This window comes from Periplaneta americana, chromosome 7 (genome assembly GCF_040183065.1).
Source record: "Periplaneta americana isolate PAMFEO1 chromosome 7, P.americana_PAMFEO1_priV1, whole genome shotgun sequence".
Classification (NCBI taxonomy): Eukaryota; Metazoa; Arthropoda; class Insecta; order Blattodea; family Blattidae; genus Periplaneta; species Periplaneta americana.
The window spans coordinates 63,505,259-63,523,713 of record NC_091123.1 but is presented as its reverse complement, the minus strand read 5'-3'; positions in this window follow the sequence as shown (position 1 = coordinate 63,523,713).

Sequence of the window (18,455 nt, the reverse complement as noted above, 5' to 3'; positions counted from 1 at the left end):
TTGTAAAACTATAAAAATTTGTAAAAATTGTAATTGTAATATTGTAAAATGTTGACATGTTCCACATCTTAAAGCTTCATTGCTCATGTAAGATCTATGGAATAATATAAATGAATGAATGAATCAATCAATCAATATAGCATCAATATTATGCACAATTAATGAAAAATAGTTGCATCATGATATTAACTATAATCATATTTAATTTCTAATGATAATAATGTCATCAAACCACCTCAAGTTTCGCAGATTTGAATATCCAATACACAGCTGTACTCAGAAAATTGTTATACACTGCAGAATCAGTTTTTAATAACAAATTGAATTGAGCTCTAATTATGTCGGCAATCCTGCAGGTCATGGCCTTCGTGTAATAGCCTGTTGTTTATTGTAGTTTGTGTTTTGTTCTGAAATTCAATCAAGTCGGCCGTCATTCGATAAAATTAGTTCTCAAAACTGGCAACAGATGGATTTTGGAAAATAGGAAAATTATGTAGGAAAATTGACATTTCACTGAAAACTACTACTTTTCCGAAAAACTTTGGGTTCCAAGCTTCAAAATGAGGGGCCATTTATTAAAATCCGTTCAGCCGTTTTCCCGTAATTTCCATTACCAGTTCAAATTATATATATACTAGTGGCTTGTGCAGCAAATGCTGCTGCAAACTAAGTTCGTTAGACGTTCAAATAAAAATTTTTCAGATTTATTTCCAATGAAGAATACTTGTCTTTTTGATAGTTATTTGCTTCCATAATAATGAAACATACTCCCTCTGAATGGATTTTTTTTAGGCCAAATACTTTTTCTTGAACCTATCCAACTTCAGTTTTTGAGTTTCGACGCGAAAACGCAAGTATCAATGTCAGGACGATAGCAGTAGCTATTTCAGATTATTGTGGATTGTAGGCAAAAGTTAAAAAAATGTCAGGTTTGCTAAGCTTTCGAACAATAGCATTTTCGTATAGCTGCTGCATGTAGAACTTGAAATGTAGAGCGTAAAATCATTTTATCCTACTAAGAGATCTTGCTGAAATGATCTGGAGACTACAAAATTTTCTAGGCCTCTTATTTTATCAGCAAGTGATACCTTTTGATCTTTTCTTAGGAACTGTAATTTTTGCGCTCTCTCGAGGCAATACTGAAGACAATGACACATATCAATATCTACACTACACCGCCATTAAGTATATGAAAAAGACACAACCCCACTGGGTTAATAAGTATAAAAATATTCGATTTTTAATAACAATATTATTATCTTACTTAAGTTTTGTAGTTATATATAGCAGCCACTCAGTAAATTATAGAAATGAAGATCTAAATTAAGATATTCTCTACATTTACTTACATAATCTCAAAACGTTTCACTTTCATGTCATCAATATAGCATCAATATTATGCACAATTAATGAAAAATAGATGCATCATGATATTAACTATAATAATATTTAATTTCTAATGATAATAATGTCATCAAACCACCTCAAGTTTCGTAGATTTGAATATCCAATACACAGCTGTACTCAGAAAATTGTTATACACTGCAGAATCAGTTTTTAATAACAAATTGAATTGAGCTCTAAATATGTCGGCAATCCTGCAGGTCATGGCCTTCGTGTAATAGCCTGTTGTTTATTGTAGTTTGTGTTTTGTTCTGAAATTCAATCAAGTCGGCCGTGATTCGATAAAATTAGTTCTCAAAACTGGCAACAGATGGATTTTGGAAAATAGGAAAATTATGTAGGAAAATTGACATTTCACTGAAAACTACTACTTTTCCGAAAAACTTTGGGTTCCAATCTTCAAAATGAGGGGCCATTTATTAAAATCCGTTCAGCCGTTTTCCCGTAATTTCCATTACCACTTCAAATTATATATATATATATATATATATATATATATATATATATATATATATATATATATATATATATATATATACAGAGTGAACCGTAAGTATTGTCATTAATTTCAGAGGTTATTCTTTGACATATTTCAAACAAAAAAAGTTTAATACGATTTTGTTCGTTTTTGCTTCCTTTTCGAAATAGAAATTGTTTTATATTAAACATTTCATAGCGTTTTGGGGGGGGGGGAAACTATTGATTCAATTTCCAATGTGCTCTGTCAATTTAAGAGAACAGTATATTTCGATAATAAATGTTGGAAAAAATTTTATTTTTATTGTTTATATATGCAGAAATTTTATCCGAGCAAATACAAATTGTAAAATTCCTTTGTAGAAAGAAAAGTTACATTTGTTCGGATCAAATTTCTGCACAAGCTAAAATTCATTTAATCATTTATTAGCATGATACGTTACCCTCTTAAATTGACTGAGCAGACTGGAAATTCAATCTAAGACTATGGGTTTTCCAAAACTCTTATTCAATGTTTCATATAAAATAATTTTTATCTCGAAAAGAAAGCAAAAACGAGTAAAAATGTACGAAAATTCTTTGTTTAAAATATGTCAAAGAATTATCCCCTGAAATTGGCACTACTTATGGTTCATCCTGTATATATAGACATACATGTTCATGTAATATATTACATTACATACATATGTATACATAACAAATATACATACTGTGTGTATATACAGGGTGTCTAAAACAGACTGACAAATTAATTGCGGTAGTAGCCACATAGTAAAAAAATATGCCAGTGAAAATCACACATTTATACTATTTTATTCCTATTATTGTTTAATTGCATGATTTCATTTGTATGTGTTTTTAAACAATTTTGTTAAACCAACTATGTTCAAATTTTCAGTATATACTGTCTTCTAGAATCTAGGGTCCTTAGTAGAGATCAACAATACTAACTGCTGCTCTCGCTCGCTGTGTTCGTTGTATTTGTCTTTCGAGTCTCGTCTCGTCATTCTCGTGCACTTCGAGTCTCGCTCATCATTCTCGACATAGCATTTGGTCGGCGTGGAAATATTTCGTAACTTTGAATAACTTACATAAATGAAATAAATAACATTATAAATGTTTAAATGAGACAAAAAGACAAAACAGAACAGCATCTTAGTTATCAAAAATTTCTGATTCTATTATATGGTATTACCTAGGTTATATAAATAAAAAATCTCAAATAGATTTGCATTTCTAAGAAACATAAAATATAACGTTAATATCTTTTTACTTGAGATTGCACATTTGATCTTAAACATATGAAAAAAAAATCCTAGTCTTTTAATAAGGGCCTAGTAATTAAATAAAGACTGGGGAACGGATTATTAGCCTATACACTGAAAGGTAGAGATGATGTTTCAAATAGGCTACTTGATTGTTTATACATATATAACAATTGCCAAAGTAGATATAAGTTCAGTCAGGTATAAACAACTGTGGCGATTCAAGGCTGCTTGACTTCGGAACTTCGGGAGTGATCAATCTCGACGTCTCGGAACACTCACAACCAGTCTTTACGTCAAGGACGCGACATATACAACATTGTCGTGCGGGTTTATGGCTTTGCGGGCGCTGTTAGTCTCGCTTTCTTGATCGTTGTTCACCTCTAGTCCTTAGGGCCACCTGCATTTGTAGGGCAATGTTTCTTTTATACAGTATAGGCCTATTACACATTTTACGACACATGTCTAGCTTTCTTATTACTATGAAGTAATTGAAGATCTCCCCGGAATAAGGGTGTAACCAACAAATCTATAATACACATTTCAGGGAAAAGAAAATAAATCCAGGGTCATATTTCGTTAGGCCTACATTTAATAGCAGAACCATTTGATTAATAAAGGATACGAGTTTATTCAGCTATTGGATGCAAGCATTTATTGTTGTAAATGAATACTTCAAAATTACTTGTGTGCGAGATCGTGCGTATTTCCTTGGTTTCCGCACAAAACCAAACCGCGGTGTCTAAAATTCCACATTCAGTATTCCCAACCTAACACACATAACAATTTCCCTCTTCTTACCGCTTAAGTGACATATTGATTTTACTGCTTTAGGCTTTTAACATATTATTTTTAGAGACGTTCAATATAGTAATAATTATAAATTGGAAACTTACCACTGCAATTTCACCTAAATTGCACTGTTAATTATTGTTTTTAAATATTTGAAAAAATTAGGTAAACTCTACAACTCCACTAAAGTTACTGCATTTCGTGATGCATGTAACATTAAGGAAGCCATTTGTTTTAAGTTCGCATTTATAGACTGGGGGAAAAAAAGACAGACGTGTATCACGGCCTGCTGGAGTATAGTAAACACAGAAAACATTTTAAAGCAACAATGTTGAAGATAGATATTTTTGTTTTACAAATTTGCCGTCATTGAACAGAAACCAAGATGGAGATTTTATTGCAACTAATTAGAAATTCCTCTTTCAGGTATGTAATAAACGATCTTCGCACAAAATAATGTACGATACACAAGCGGCCTATGTTTTCTTTCAATTCTCGGAAATTAAAAAAGCTCAACTACGTTTCGGTTTTTCTAACTTTTCCTCGAACATGAAAACTTCAACATACCGCTCTTGTAACGCATATTACTATTTCCACCCAAGGCACATAATTCATTAAATTGATGTTTCATTGATTTTTCCTGGGCAGTATTCAATTTGTTATCTCTCACGGGAGTTTCTCATGATTTTATATGCATCCTAAGTTAAGTGGTCTACATTGCACGGACTTCCCTTATAGTTATTATAAATCTCTTGGATTACTTCTGTCATCCTTGGACTTACGATGAAATAAACTGTGGAATGTTTGAGGAAAAAAATACATAAGCACATTACATACATAAATAGGGCTACATCAGATATGTATCGCCTCCATATAATAAAATCCCCTATTTCTACTATGTGAAACTCGTGCATACAACCATGTGCGTACTTGAAAGCCGGAACTGTCCTTATCGGCCTTTAAGGATCCAGAATTCGTGACAGTTTCCATCCCCAGACCACCCTCGTCGTTAAACAAGAAGTCTGCGGAGCATATGAGGAAATGTGGGAACAGAGGAATGTCGCGACAGACCTAGCTGGTTACAGACGAAACGGAAGCAACTATCATAAGAACGATCGTGTTCAACCCCACATATTCACTAGTTTCATATGAGAAATCAAGTTTATAGAAAAGAACTTAGCCAATTGACGGGTTCAGAACCATAGTAGGCCAAGCGCCATTTACTAAAAACGGAGAAAGCAAGGGTTGAAGTTAAGTTTATACCACAGTTTAACGAAGATTGACATATCCTTTAGTTTTAATGTGTATAATTTATATTAATTGCTATATGTTTAATTGAATTATGGTTTTCACTTCATTTTAAACTTTGTTTTCTTCGTTTTTAATATATGGCACTTGGCCCCTATGGCTCTGAGCCCTATCAATACACATGACTTCCATAACAGCTACTGTATCAATAAACAGTAATCAACGTTAGACTTGGATTAGAATTAAGACGATGGTTAAGCTTACAAGCAAACATCCTGATGGGGGCAGATAAAAAAGTTAATTTTTTTCTTCCACAATGTTAATAATGCCAAAACAAGTGCTTATACAAATTTTGGCCACTCGACCGCAATTACGAGGCCGTCCAGAAAGTGATTTTCCTTGGCACAATTTCATGGAAAAATTTATTGAATCAGATACAAGAACTGTTGCGGTATTTTTCAACGTGTTCCCCACTGAAACAGACATTTATCATACAATGGGATCAATATTTGTATCCTTGTGTCGGTTTGTGCACGTCTCTGTTGATTCCACGGTATGGCAAATGTCTCAATTCTGGTGGGGATTAGGTTGAAAACTAGCGCAACAATTGCTGTATCTGTTCCAATAAATCTTCGCACGAAATTGTGTTTTTTCTGTAAACGGCCCCAGGAAAAATAACTTTCTGCAAGCCCTCATAATTGCAGTGGAGTGGTCAAAATTTGTTTAAGTACTTCTTTTCATCTTATTAACATGGTGGAAGAAAAAATTTAACGTTTTAATCTCCCTCCATCAGAATGTTTGCTTGTCAGTAGAATCAACAACTTTTTCGAAACTTTTTTTGAAACGTGAAAGATGATTAACAACATAAACCTAAACATTATTGTATTCAAAAATCTTGAAATCTCATACATTTGTGACAGTTGATATATTCCTGGCATTGGAAACCGTGATGGTGACATTGTGACAAAGTGACAATCAGTCAGTGAACAAACAACTTTTATTGGGCATGGTTATGCAGTTACTAATGAAATTATGATTGAGGTAGCAAATAAAACAGCAGCCCAAATCTAGAAAATCAGACTTTACAGGAGAAGGTTTTATTTGAATTATTCATTTCTGGTTTGCATTTTATTAACAAGCTTTAGGTTATAGTTTCAAATTGTCAAACTACACATAGCATCAAGTGTTTATGTGTATGTGCTTGTTGGGTAGAGAATAATTAAGGCTTATTTAAGCTTCACTTGGTACGTTTTTTATTTTAGCTCTTCTTTGCTATACTGAATTAAACTTTGGTTCATTATAAATGTAGGCCTACTAAATGAACAAAAATTCGCAAAATAAAAACATCTACACGAAATATAACTTATTTAACACAAAAACAGCAAACTAGGCTACATCTAAACATCGATTATAAGGAAATTCGATAACATCATAAAAATAGTCTAGTAATTCTAGGTTCTTTTCAACCAAAATTTTGGTATTCGACTCTTCAAATTCTCCTTAGGCAAAAGATTTTGTACGGGCAAAAATATAATTCAAATTGTAGTCGGAAAAAAAAGAAACTATTCAAAGCTGCATGCTGCACTTTACTCAGCATGTTGTTCCGCATGCTTCTTGGTGGTGGTCGTTGTGTTTAGTTTAGCTCCTCGCCACAGATTTCCATTATCTTCCGCTTACTTTGTCTCCATCCTGCAGGCTAAACACTTTCTTTCAGACGAATATCATCACAATCAGATGCACTCGAAACTTCTTTCAGCTGGCTAGCAACCTCCATTTTCAGACTCGTCGGCACTTTGCAGCAACACACGATCCCAAGTCGGCACTACCGACAACGAAACAAGGACCAAAATTGGGATATTGTTACATGGGAACGGATGAAAAAAATATTCGTTAAGAAACTTTTGTAAAACAGCAAAATGAATTCGCGCAGTTCCCTCACAATCTTTTCAAAGAAACTGACGCCTGTTAAGGGCAAAAGATGAACACTTCCGATAGTCTGAGGTAATGGTGAGTACAATTTCATTACTTACTTATTTACAAATGGGTTTTAAGGAACCCGAAGGTTCACTGCCGCCCTCACATAAGCCCGTCATAGCTCCCTATCCTGTGCAAGATTAATCCTCATTTCCCACCTCCCTCAAATCCATTTTAAAATTATCCTCCCATTTACGACTCTGCCTCCCCAGAGGTCTTTTTCCCTCCGATCTCTCAACTAACACTCTATATGCATTTCTGGATTCGCCCATACGTGCTACATGCCCTGCCCATCTCAAACTTCTGGATTTCTTCTTCTTCTTCAAGGTTAGGCTATAAGCCTGTGCCGACTCAAAGCATATCCTTCCACCTGGTCACGGGCGTCCAAAGGAACGCCCGTCTCTAGGTCTATATTGCAACGCCTGTTTTGATAGTCGAGATGTCTCCATTCCGTCTATATGTTGAAACCATTTTAGTTAGTTGTCTGTCAATTTATTTACTAATTCATATATTTCAAATTGTTCTCTAATATCGGTAATGCGAATATGATCCCTTAGAGTATATTCTGCTATTCTTCTTAAGAAGCGCATTTCTGCCGTTTCGATCTTCCTTTTTCCAGATCTATTTAATGTCCAGTTTTCACTTCCATATGTTAGAAGTGGGACTGTCAAAACCTTATAGAATCTCATCATTGTCAAACGTCTGGATTTAATGTGTCTAATTATGTCAGGTGAAGAATGCAATGCGTGCAGTTCTGCGTTGTATAACTTTCTCCATTCTCCTGTAACTTCATCCCTCTCAGCCCCAAATATTTTCCTAAGCACCGTATTCTCAAACACCCTTAATCCCTGTTCCTCTCTCAAAGTGAGAGTCCAACTTTCACAGCCATACAGAACAACCGGTAATGTAATTGTTTTATAAATTCTATCTTTCAAGTTTTTTGACAGTAGCTTCTCAACCGAATAATAATGGGCATTTCTAATATTTATTCTGCGTTTAATTTCGTCCCGAGTGTAATTTATATTTGTTACTGTTACTCCAAGATATTTGAATTTTTCCACCTCTTCGAAGGACAAGTCTCCAATTTTTATGTTTCCAATTCGTTCAATATTCTTGTCACGCTACTTCTATTGAATAAGTAAAGCAAGTACGTCAGTAAAATAAGTTATTAAAACAATAACAAAATCAGAGTGGCACAGCGCTTTGCCAAGTCAGAACACTGTCCATTCAATCTCACTCCTGGACACCAAATCATAACTTACGCTGAATAAAAACTATAAATATATTTTACTTGCCTATGAAAAAGACTTCGATTCTACTCCTGACTTAGACCTCTCAGAATCCCAACTACAAGTTACAAGTTATATGGCTGTAGCGAATGTCTACAAAGTGAATTGAGCTCAGTGTGTATCAATCTTTAAAGGACACTCGTGTTGTACACTTTCCAGCCAGTCCACGACACTAAGCCAGCACCAAAGCAGCTATCGATATTTCGCCACGGTTCTTATCTGTCCAGATACAGCAAAAGAAACTCTTTGTCTGACAGTACTAAAATAGAAAAGAAAATCCAACAAAAACATGATCGATGTTTCACAGAGAGTTGCTGCGAGCATCGGAAGTCTTTACGATTAGGGAAACATTCTGAGAATGGAGGAAAATTTGATAAGAGAAACCTGAGATGGAACTTCTCACATCACGAAGGACATGCCGCCAATCTCAAATATTGAACTTCGCTTTCAAAACTTGATGCATTTTATATGATGTTCGGGTTTATTTTCCTGTTTCAAATAATTGCTTACAGCTTCAACAACGCATTTATTGAAGCAATGATGTGTTGAGTAGGCAATATTATTTCGTTTAACATTACCTTTCACCTGCAAAGATTGTTCGGCGATGAAATGACATTATGGGTAGCGAACAAAACTCGTGGTCCGAGGCTCCATGTAGACGTGGCTTCGAATCCCAATTTGGCTGAGTACGTTATATTTTTACCCAAATATATATGTACATATCTAAATTAAAGGTCACTAAAAAAATTCGGGTGACGGAACCCGATAACATAATCAGAGAAGCAAAAACTTGTGACAATTTAAAAACTTTAAAACGCCTATGATATAATCCGAACATTCATTTAATACCCAGCCGGTATCAAGGATACGCTTTCCTTTGAAGAGTTTGTTTATTGATTAGGTCTTCTAAGACGCCGCTCCAATTACAAAAAGTTTTAACATATCGACGGGACAGTTAAAAAGGAAACAACTCAAAATTTAAACCATTTAATTCGAGAAAAATTCGTTCCGGCACCGGGAATCGAACCCGGGACGTCTCAGCTCTGCGCGATGAGAACTCTTTCCCCGGGTTCGATTCCCGGTGCCGGAACGAATTTTTCTCGAATTAAATGGTGATAATACACCTTGGTTACTTCATAGTAGTCGTATAATATTCAATGAGGTACACGAGACCTCATATATGATGAATATGTGATGTGAAAAATTTAAAATTTTGAGAAACCTGAAATTCAAAGCTTCACGTTGCTGTGAAAAAATCCAATTAACACACAATAATTTGAAACTGATTTATATATCAGAATTTGGTGTAATTTCAATGATCCTTTGATTTTTCACAGCAACATAAAGAAATAAAATGCTTTAAGTTCTTTCCATTTTGAACTGGGCCTTCGATATTACTACCAATGGTGAGTCAGCATTTTAAATTGGCGTGCCGATATTAACTCCACGTGGAGTAAAAAACAATGTTGTCGTATCAGAAATTGATTGATGACAACAAAAAAGGATAGTAATTTTAATTTCAATTTTAATTAAAGGTAATCTTGTAGCTTAAAATTTATTCACTGTGAATGGTAGTGGTAGAAATCAAGGTATTTGATGTCGTTATAAAAATAATTGTAACCAGGAACAATCTTTGAAACGAAAATGAGACAACCTCTTGACATTACAAGTATTGATGCGAGCTAAAAGATATATCCAACGTAAAACCTTTCGCCTGGATATGAATTGGGCCTGTATGTTATGATCATCAGAAAATAAAGAACCTTAAGTTCGTGTATTTACGTACTTACTTAGAAAACGCTTTTATAGAATCCGGAGATTCACTGCCGCCCTCACATAAGCCCACCATAGGTCCCTATCCTGAGTAAGATTAATTCTACGTAGTCCCGACCATCATATCCCACCTTTCTCAAATCCATTTTATATTATCCTCCCATTTACGTCTCGATCTCCCCAAAGATCTTTATCCCTCAGGCCTTCTCACTAACACCCTATATGGATTTCTGAATTCACTCACACATGTTACATGCCTGCCCATCTCAAACGTCTGGATTTAATGACCCCAATTATGTTGGGTGACACTCTGGAGGAAATTAAACGCAAAATAAATATGGGAAATGCCTGTTATTATTCGGTTGAGAAGATTTTATCATCCAGTCTGCTCTCAAGAAACCTGAAAGTTAGAATTTATAAACCATTTCCATTACCGATTGTTCTGTATGGTTGTGAAACTTGGACTCTCACTTTGAGAAACAGAGGCTAAGGGTGTTTGAGAATAAGGTGCTTAGTTCAATATTTAGGGCTAAGAGAGATCAAGAGAATGGAGAAAGTTACACAACATAGAACTGCACGCAGGAATATTAAATCCGGACGTTTGAGATGGGCAGGGCATGTAGCACGTATGGGTGCATCCAGAAATGCAAATAGTGTGTTAGTTGGGAGGCCGGAGAAAATAAGACTTTTGGAGAGGCCGAGACGTAGATGAGAAGATAATATTGAAATGGATTAGAGGGAGGAGGAACATGATGGTAGAGACTGGATTAATCTTGCTCAGGTTAGGGACCGATGGCGGGCTTATGTGAGGGCGGCAATGAATCTCCGGGTTCCTTAAAAGCCATCGAGTGAGTGAGTGAGTGAGTGAGTGAGTGAGTGAGTGAGTGAGTGAGTGAGTGAGTAATTACGTTAAGTGAATTATACAATGCATGCATTTCTGCGTTGTGTAACTTTCTCCATTCTCCTGTATCTTCATCCCTCTTAAAAATGTTATGTTTTATTTAACGGCAATCGCAACTGTAGAGGTTATATCAGCATCGCCGGTATGCCGGAATTTTGTCCCGCAAGAGTTCTTTTATATGCCAATAAAATCTACTGACATGAGCCAGTAGCATTTAACCATACTTAAATACCATCGCCCTGGCCCGAGATCGAATCCACAACCTGGGGCATACAAGGTCAGTGCTATACCAACTGCGTCAACCAGGCCAACTTCATCTCTCTTAGCCTCAAATACTTTCCTATGCACCTTACTACTGAACAGCCTTATTGTCTGGTCCTCTGTCAAAGTGAGGGACCAAGTTTCATAACCATACAGAACAACCGGTAATATTGTAAAGGGAGTGTTATAATTTAAGAATAAGTATTGAAAACTAAACATAACAAAAGGGGTAATTTATAAACTCTTTACACAATTCACTGCCTGCGAACAGATATTTGCCTCAAACTTTTCGGAATCGATGTTTCACAAGGTTCTGCTGTCAACTTTTTTGTACCGCAATACAGCCCAAATGTGTGAAGAGTGTCAGGCACTGTTTTAATTAACAGTTCAATTACAATAATTCACAATGAAAATATGGCAACAATGGAGGAACGGTGAAATAATAATTGCATGGAAAATATGTGAGAAAACATGCTTTAAGGACGATTTCTTCACCACTAGGTGCACAATTTTGATCATTTTTCATAATTTACTGTTGAGGCGAAAACTAGGTCCCTTCATTGCTTGATACATCAACCATACAAGACGAAGATAATGGTTCTCTTAAGTACATTCTTATTATTTTCTTTCATAACAACATTTTTTCCTCTTACTCTCGAATCAAATTGAGTATTCGGTCTTTCCCGTGAATAAAAGACAGTCGGAGTATGAGCGTAAAAAGAGAATACCTCTACCTTTACCTTTCGATAAGTTATAATTTTAATATTCTTGGATAATACTGTAAATCTGCTTTCATTTAACTTTTAGATGACAGTTACGTATGTCCACGCTGTATCTTATTTTACTGACTTTTTTTTCCGCCGAATTCAACTTAACGCCATTTTTTTTAGAATAGTCTAATTTCCATTTAAATATGAACTCTTCCGTTCATTCTTTTGAAATGCAGCGTGCAACAATATGTTCAATATGAAATATATTGCCAGGGGAAACATTCCCGATAGGATCTAGTGATAATGTTTATTTTAAAAGTGCCTCAAGAGATGTAATTTAGAATACAGGAACTGTGTTTATTATAAACGTTTCGAGTTAAAAAAAACTCTGTTATCACTGAATTTTAAAAACTTAGGCTACATGAAGTACTTGTAGTAATATTACAACTCCATGGTGGAAAATTTTCACAGAGTAATACAACAAAACTTAATGTATGTACTACTGAATAAAGCTATCCCATTACAGGCTTCATACGTCAGATTGGAGGATATTCTAATTCAGTGATGTCAACGAGAGCGCAAGCGTGCTCATCGCCCGTATGCGCTGTTCAGAGCACGTACTGCACGCAGGTACAAGTCACTGGTGAACTCAAGGGTTGTACATTACACATTGACGAAGAAGTCGTTCAGTAAGTTTTAGGCTGACTGAACTCCTGACTTCTTATGAGTGAAAGAGGCGAAAATATTCTTTGTCTGATATATGGAAAACATTTAGTTACGAAGAGGAGCAACGTGAAACGCCTGTAATTATTAAATGATGTACATAACGATGTATTGAAATTTTGTTGTTTTATTGACATTAAATAGTAATAAATATATGTTTAGATGTACTGTATAGGTTGTACCTCGCTGCATTGCATTTAAGTTTACAGAATAAAGTACAAAAAATATGGATGCTAATAGCGTAGACTCGTTATGAATTCTGTCTAAAAAATTGTGAAGATATATCATCCATAGATTTTCAGTTTGACATTGTTCATTAACATTGTGATGTCCTTTGGTTGAGCCGAGGAAAAGTTCTCTGCAGGTTCTTTGAATTGCGTGAACAGAGTCAAGTTGGAAGTTCGCTTTGCCTGGTAATATATCCACGGTACGAATATTTGCGGGGCAAATTATTTCCATATTCGGCAGTAAGCCCGTATGTGAGCAATTTTCCTCACATATGAACCTCACAAAATCAAGACTAATACCAAGATTATCAGAAGATAATAAGTGTGCTATGCTAAGTCATGCTGCAGGAAACATAATTTCGCCGGACATTAAGTAGGTTTGTGTCGGCAAAAACAAGAAAAAACTATTCTGTATTAGAAGAGAAGTCAGGAATTTAAATTTGTTTCTAGAGATGTGCTCTTCATATAATAAGTATATTATTATGTGTGTAACAGTTACATAGCAATTAATTAGGTATCATTATCTAAAACGTCTAAGATAAAAAATATACTACGTTTATTATTTGTTGGAAATCATTTTTCCGTATGCACAATGTCCTGTAATTTCTTTCACTTTTGTATTGGTAAGTTTAAAATAGGAAAACAGTGTTTTTATACTAGTTGGATTATTAGATAATCATATAAAAATTAATTATATTCTAGTTATTATCTGAAACTATATAAGTTAAGGAGAAGCTATGTTTATTATTTATTGTAGCCTACTACAGACGTGGACAAATTATTAGCAAAATTGAAGATTTTTATTATATATTTTTACAAAATATGATTCTTTAATTTAGACTACAGTTGACATTTTTGTGTATTTCCAAATTATTAGAAAAATTGAAGATTTGTATTGTATATTTTTCAAAATTTAACTCCTCAATTTGGACTACATTTGATATTTTTGCATATTTACAAATTATTAGCAAAATTGAAGATTTTTATTATATATTTTTACAAAATATGATTCTTTAATTTAGACTACAGTTGACATTTTTGTGTATTTCCAAATTATTAGAAAAATTCAAGATTTGTATTGTATATTTTTCAAAATTTAACTCCTCAATTTGGACTACATTTGATATTTTTGCATATTTACAAATTATTAGCAAAACTGAAGGTTTTTATTGTATATTTTTAGAAAATTCGATTCTTCAATTAGGACCACAGTTGACATTTTGGATATTTCCAAATTATTAGCAAAACTGAAGATTTTTGTTTTATATTTTTACAAAATTTGACTCTTCAATGCAGTTGACATTTTTGCTAATTTACAAATTATTAGCAAAATTGAAGATTTTTATTATATATTTTTACAGAACATGACTCTTCAATTTAAACTACAGTTGACATTTTTGCATATTTCTGTCTTCTGTAATGAAGGAAATATGCAAAATTTTCAACTGTACTCTAAATTGAAAAGTCAAATTTTGTAAATAGGATTATCATAAAAAATCGTCAATTTTGTTAATAATCTGTCCACGTCTGTATTTTATAATTCTTTGCATTTATTAAGGAGGTACATTCTACAAAACATTTTCTGATTTCTTGCTGTCTTGTATGAATGTAACATGTGATCTATTATTTAAAATTTTATTCTTATTTTATTGGGTTATTTTACGACGCTGTATCAACATCTAGGTTATTTAGCGTCTGAATGAGATGAAGGTGATGATGCCGGTGAAATGAGTCCGAGGTCCAGCACCGAAAGTTATCTAGCATTTGCTGATATTGGGTTGAGGGAAAACCCAGGAAATAACCTCAACCAGGTAAATTGCTACGACCGGGATTCGAACCCGGGCCACCTGGTTTCGCGGCCAGACGCGCTGACCGTTACTCCACAGATGTGGACTCTATTATTTAAAAACAGTTTAATTCATCTTGCAGTGATAGGCCAATAGAGTTCATTATTAATAAGTATTTAATGAATTTCAATCTTAAGGCATATAAACTTGCAAATGTTTATTTGCTATTTAATCACAATATATGAACGTTTTCGCCGTTTAGGCATCTTCAGATATAACAATACATATTATCTGGACCTATAATAACATATTATGCAAATAACAAGGAAATAGAGAACAATATATGTGGTACATGAAATTCATGAGCTTTATGTAGATATAACATGAAACAGGATGAATATTAAGATAATCTTTGAATTTGAACTTATACTGGACGAATATTTTATTTATACATATAGCTCATGTTACAATTAATGTACAATGTTTAAAATTTGTCAATGATGTTAATTTTAAAATTTACAATGATGATAATAAAATATTTCAAGTAGTCATGGCTGAAAGTTGTCATAAGTTGCAAGGTAGTATGCGTAGTTAATGTTCTTGTGTTTTGTAATTATTTCGCTTAGATGTCATCACATCAGAGTAGCCATTTCAAAGTCAATGACCTCTAAGTAAGTAATCTTATAATAATTATTACTGCTGCCATAAATATTTTACATATATTTGGTATTATAGCTCATTATTACGAATTATTATATTGATCTTTCTATTAATTTTCAATGAATGATTAAAAATCATACCCAACTCATGACTTATCTATTACGAAATTTATCGTACATTCCACTACATTCACAATCAACGAGCATTTATTCAATATCTCAACTAATTACACCCAACAGTAATTCTTTAACATAAACAACATTTTTAACAAGTAATCTTATAATAATAATAATTATCTGCGTCTCTATATAATAACGTGTCTATATTTTGCATTTATTATTATCTCTTAATCTCTATTTTCAGGTGAAACAATTACAAAACACACAACATCAACTACGAAAACTATCTTGAACTTACGACAATTCCCAGCCATGATTACTCTAAATATTTTATCACCTTCATTATAAAATTTAAATTTTAACATTGACTAATTTAATCACCGTATATCAATTGTAAAGTAGTCATCAAGTCAAACAACATTCAAATGCCAACGGCCTCTCTAAGCGAAATAATTACAAAACACAAGAACATTAACTACGCATACTACCTTGCAACTTATGACAACTTTCAGCCATGACTACTTGAAATATTTTATTATCATCATTGTAAATTTTAAAATTAACATCATTGACAAATTTTAAACATTGTACATTAATTGTAACATGAGCTATATGTATAAATAAAATTTTCGCCCAGTATAAGTTCAAATTCAAAGATTATCTTAATATTCATCCTGTTTCATGTTATATCTACATAAAGCTCATGAATTTCATGTACCACATATATTGTTTTCTATTTCCTTGTTATTTGCATAATATGTTATTATAGGTCCAGATAATATGTATTGTTATATCTGAAGATGCCCTAAACGGCGAAAACGTTCATATATTGTGATTAAATAGCAAATAAACATTTGCAAGTTTATATGCCTTAAGATTGAAATTCATTAAATACTTATTAATAATTTACCAGGCATATTGATATATTAAAATGAATTGTAAATTACTCAATAGAGTTCACTTTGCTCACCTCTTCTTATTCACTGCTGCTGCCTGCAGAATAGATTCATTGCAATCAGTGAGCGCTTGATCGCACGTAGTACCGTCTACGTTCTCTTGACCTTGACATCGCTGTTCTAATTCTTTCACCTCACGAGACAATCGACACTGAGTAACAGTAGGGATGTCCTACGTGCAGCCTGCTTTTGCTCAAAAAGAACCACAAAGGTAGGCCTATTAATTCCTATAATAAATGTGGATTAGATGAGAAAAACCCATGGTCACATAGGAAAATGAACCCGCGATATTCCAGTGGTAGCGTAAGGTTTGTGTCATTAATTACAAAATAAATGGAACAACATTAAGACTTATAACATTTTAAAAAGTGATTTGTTGCCTCTGATTGAGGTTCTGGCTGATATATGAATGTATATAACATAACATCTGTAGGCGACTGGCACAGGTGAATGATGCACATCTACATCACATGAGAAATCTAGATGAGGAGAAGAAAGCATCTCTCGCGCGCCTGAAGATTGCTCAAAACAGCGTCCTCAAACTACAGGAAAACATCTCAGAGATGTTCTCAGAAAACAATCACTCCAGTCATGGTACTAACTCCAACATAAAGGCAAAGGATCTCGTCTAAAAAGTGTCTTTCGTCCTCGGAAAACATCAATGCCATCAAGATGTCTTGCAACGTCACCGCAGTGAGATCTGTCCCTGGCTGAACCTACAGTATTACCCGTTGCACCATCGTGCCCGTACAGCAATTGCCAACCTGCTAAGAAACAGAGGATGGGCAGTACATGAGGAGATTCATTGTGTGTCTGAAGATGATTCTCAGAGAAGGATGGATATAATTTCCATCAATAGAAGAACCCAGAAAGCGATAGTCTTAGACCCTACGATATGCTTTGAGCGAGACACGAATCAGGCACTGCAGATAAATAATGACAAGAGAGCTAACTATGTACACCTGTCAAAAGAAAAAGTGGCCGCTCTCCTGAAACAAAGTTCCCTTCGGGTATCTTCGCTACAATTCGGAGACAGGCGATGTTACATGTTGTTGGACCACGTTGCCTGATATCTACAATTATAATTGAAGTATTCTGTGTGTTATTCGATAGCGTAATGATAGCGTTCAGGCCTCTTATTCATGAGGTCCTGCGTTCGACTACAACCTCGTGCTTTTTATGTTCTTTTTTGTTCTGTTTTTGAGAGAGACAAACTATATATAATGGCTCCTTTCTCTTTTACGATTATTTTAGTAATTAACATCAGGTTCATTAATATATTATGCCATGACTTTATCATTATGATATTGTGGCTGCAAATGGAAAGAAAAAAGATTTTATTCTCAATAAAAATATCTTTCGTGGCATAAACAAAACAAATTTACTGGCGTCGGCCTTAAAACAATCAAACAATTAAGCGTTCAAAAACAAAACAAAAAGCCACAATTCAATATTTAGTCTATCTTCCTCTTATCTCGATCATCTTGCAGTCGAGTGGGCATGGAATTGACTAGTCTTTGCAAATAGCGACTGTTCTTAGACACGATATTCCAGGCATTCTGAACATACATACATAAGTGTTCTGTCCATGGGCAGGTCTTCCATTGCAAACCCAGCAATCTCCAATCTTTCCTATTTTCTGCCTTCCTCTTAGTCTCCGCATATGATCCACATATCCTAATGTCGTCTATTATTCTTTTCAACCAGAGACCCAACCAATTACTTTTTATCTATCTAATCAGTTTCAGCATCATTCTTTCTTCACTCACTTTTTCAAACACAATTTTATTTCTTATTCTGTCTATCCACTTCACACGCACTGTTCTTCTCCACATCCACATTTCAAATGCTTCAATTCGTTTCTCTTCATTTCGTCGTAATGTCCATGT